Consider the following 3819-nt stretch of genomic DNA (forward strand, 5'->3'; position numbering starts at 1 on the left):
TCAGTCAACCTAATGAATATTCTTGATGACGTGCAGACTTGCAAATAACTGTTTTCACATTTAAACAATAAATTTTAAAATTCAATAACTTCGTTATTTTGTTATCAGATTTTTATGAAATTGTCAGTATTTTGTTCAGTGAATTACACCCCTAGAATAATGAACACTTCCTAGTCCCAGCATTTCGCAAGGATTCTCGAAGGCTCTTCCGCTTCTTCTTCGTGATATTATTCGTTACACTCTATCACACCTCGGATCCTCTCCCATCATAATTAACCACCTCCCCCCTTCTCTCATTCTCTCTTTCTCAATTTAAATTTAATTGTAAAATTGTCAGCCAATAATGCATTGCAATCCCCTATCTTTTCGGTCGTCTTTCTACATTCTTAATTCCAAAGATTTATAATTCAGTTCGACTTTGAATAGTGACCAGCAGAAATTTAAATTTAGATTCAATCCTATATTTAGATGTAAAGCTAAAAGCTTTGAATTTATTATTGCTTAATTTAGATTTAAAAGTTAATCGTTAGAAGATCTGTAATTTTCGTTGTATCTCTCTAAAATTGAGTTTTTTCTTCCTTCCCTATAACTGTCTTATTTTTCTCTCCCCCCTCCCTCTCTCTCTCCCTCGCTGTCCCGCTTCTCTCTACTTCCTTCTTTCTCGTGTGCATCACAGTACTCTTTCTCATACTAACATGTATTTTATTTTCGTGCACACTTCCATTTTTTATTCAGTTCATCATTGTCATTAGAAATTAAAAAAGATCAAAGAAATAGTGTTTAGAATATATATTTATCACATTTTATCAATACTCAGGACATTGTAAATCATCGTATTTAGGCCTATATAGATCATAAAAGAAAGCCACTTTCAGTTGAGGACGAAAAAAAGTTGACTGTAGCACATGTAAGTATGTCCAATTTTGCAACAAAAACTCATCCTTACAAAGTTCTAGAAGAAAAGTTGGCCTTATTTTTTTTCTTCAAAAATCTGTATTACTATGTGTGTCTGAGAGAGAGAGAGAGAGAGAGATAGGGGGATGTGAGGGTGTGTGTGCGGGTGTGTGGATGCGTGAAAGACAGGGAGGGGGAGAGAACGAGAGGGTGTATGGGAGGGTGTATGTATGTGTGTGTGTGTGTGGGTGTGTCTGTGCGCGCGTCGATTAATTTGGAAGGGTAACATGGCGGCACTTCAGCATGTTCAGCATCACATTATTTATCCAACGGAACGTCCAGGCCATCCAAGTCAGTGGTCATAATCCACTCATTTAGATGTCAATGTAAAATTGTGTCGATACACATCTGCTCTCAATAGCTAAAGTTGCAAAATGGGGGAATGATGCAAGACTGCTTCTCTTAATGTTCCCTATATTCTCCAAAGCATGGACTAATAAAGGGGAAATGCTCATTCCAAAAGTTGTACCATATTGTTTGGGATTAACTTCTCTAGCACACAATGTTTCATATCGTTTATTTAATTGGTCCATGTATATAGTAAATAAGTTATTAACCCTCATGTGAAAAGGGTTTTGCTTAATCAAATTCTACCAACTTATGTAAGCCCGAATGTATAGCGCATGTTTTTCAAGCATAAGTAAGTCTCAAAGAGTACATTAATTGTACAAAGGTTGTAGGTTATGAATTCCTCTTTCAAATGATACCATATATCATGTATATAGCAATTAACTAATTGTCACACATTAAAATTATCTTGAAATATAAATTTCATGCGAAAAGCATACGAATGTTACACATTTTCTAACTCCATGTACACTTTATCTACAATACATGCGTAATGAAATAGCTAAGAATTCATTTCTACAGACCATTCTTATTATTCTTCGTCCTTCTATTTTTTCACATAACAATCAGCAGCTAGTATTTAGATTCATGACGCTCATATATGAAAGCATTATTGAATAGGTATACATTGACAAGAGATAATACATTATAAACTGATATTCTCGGATCAGCAGACATTAAATGAGAACTCAATTTGATTTGAGATGCTGAAGAAAGACATTTATGTCTAAGAACATTCGTCATTTATCAGCTTGTTAATCAAATATTGGGCGTAATTATGGCAATTGTTCCTTGTTAAACTGTAGGTGTTTCTCAACATGTAAGCTCTGCCCAATGCGTCGGCCTGCTCCGTGGTACAACGGCTGTATCCTGCTTCGTAATCTTTTGATAATAGATCAGGTTTCTCGGTTCTCCCGATCCCGCCATTGGAAAATGGACCCATCACACTCTCTTTTCCCCACTCATAGAACTTGTTACGGAATAGGACCAGGGAGTGCTTAAGAGTCAATGTAGACACTTTGTAGAACTCGGAAGCACGTTTTCCTTTTGAGGATCGAAATGATGATGAAGAAGAATCCGAAAAAAAGGACATTTCCAAGTGATAAACAGGCGCTGAGAACCAAATGAACCCAAAAACAAAAACAAAAAGAAAATGGTAAATTGGCATTGACCCTGAATATTCATGTAATTAGGCCTAAATTTAGATTAAAGGGATGTTCCGGGCTGAAAGATGAAGAGAAATCAAACAAACAAAACACTGAAAATTTGATCAAAACCGGACAAGGAATAACAAAGTTATGGCATTTTATGGATTTACATTATTCCGGTTAAACAGTTCTAGGCATGTCTCAATAAATATTCAATGAGGAAACTGACAATGTCATATCCCCACTTGCTCATCTGTATTTTCTTACATGAAATTAGGTTTATTTCTTTTTTTTCTATCAAGAACTAAAAAAAATAAAATTGATTGACAATTTATATAATGCATTGGATATTCATTGCTGCAACTTATTTTATTATAGAGGAGACAAATTGTTGATACATGTAAGAAAAATTGAAACAACTATGATTTAATGTAATAACAAAAGACAAAGGAAAGAGGGGATGTGACATCATCAACCCATCTAAGGTTTATTCATGACGACGTGCATTTAACTGTTTTCACAAAATATTGCTTAACTTTAACGGACAAGTCCACCCCAACAAAAAGTTGATTTGAATAAAAAGAGAAAAATTAAAAAAAACACAACACTGAACATTTCATCAAAATCGGATGTAAAACCAGAAAGTTATGACATTTTTCAGTTTCGCTTATTTTCACACAAAAGTTATATGCACATCCCGGTCGGTATGCAAATGAGGGAACTAATGACATCACTCACTCACTATTTCTTTTGTATTTATTACATGAAATATTCTAATTTTCTCCTCATTGTCCTGTGAAATAAAGTTCTATTTCTCCTTGAACATGTTGAATTACCATTGCTTAACATTTTATGGTTCAATCAAGTTAGTCCTTATTGTCAAATCTGCCTGTAAAAAGTGAATGATATTAAATTCGAACAATAAAAAAACAAAAGAAATAGTGAGTGAGGGACATCATCAATTCTTTCGTTCGCATGTGACTAAATCGTGCATATAACTATTGTGTGAAAAAGAAGCGAAACTTTTAAATGTCATAACTTTCTTGTTTTACATCTGATTTTGATGAAATTTTCAATGTTGTGCTAGTTGGATTTTTCTCTTTTTATTCAAATCAACTTTTTGTTGGGTGTTGACCCTTAAAATTCATTAAAATTCCATAACTTTGCTCCGTGAATTTTACTCTATTTATTTAGACATAGATATTTTCATCCCGGAGCATCCCTTCAATGGCGCTAAACAACTGCCTATTATTCCATCATTAACATAGGGGACCTAATTATCACCAAATGCTGTGTTCTAAATCACAAGCGTGTATATCCCAAAGCATGCATGCATTGTGACTTTGTGTGACATCAGGAACAATGCCTA

The sequence above is a fragment of the Lytechinus variegatus genome, chromosome 17, assembly GCF_018143015.1.
Source record: "Lytechinus variegatus isolate NC3 chromosome 17, Lvar_3.0, whole genome shotgun sequence".
NCBI classification, from domain to species: Eukaryota; Metazoa; Echinodermata; class Echinoidea; order Temnopleuroida; family Toxopneustidae; genus Lytechinus; species Lytechinus variegatus.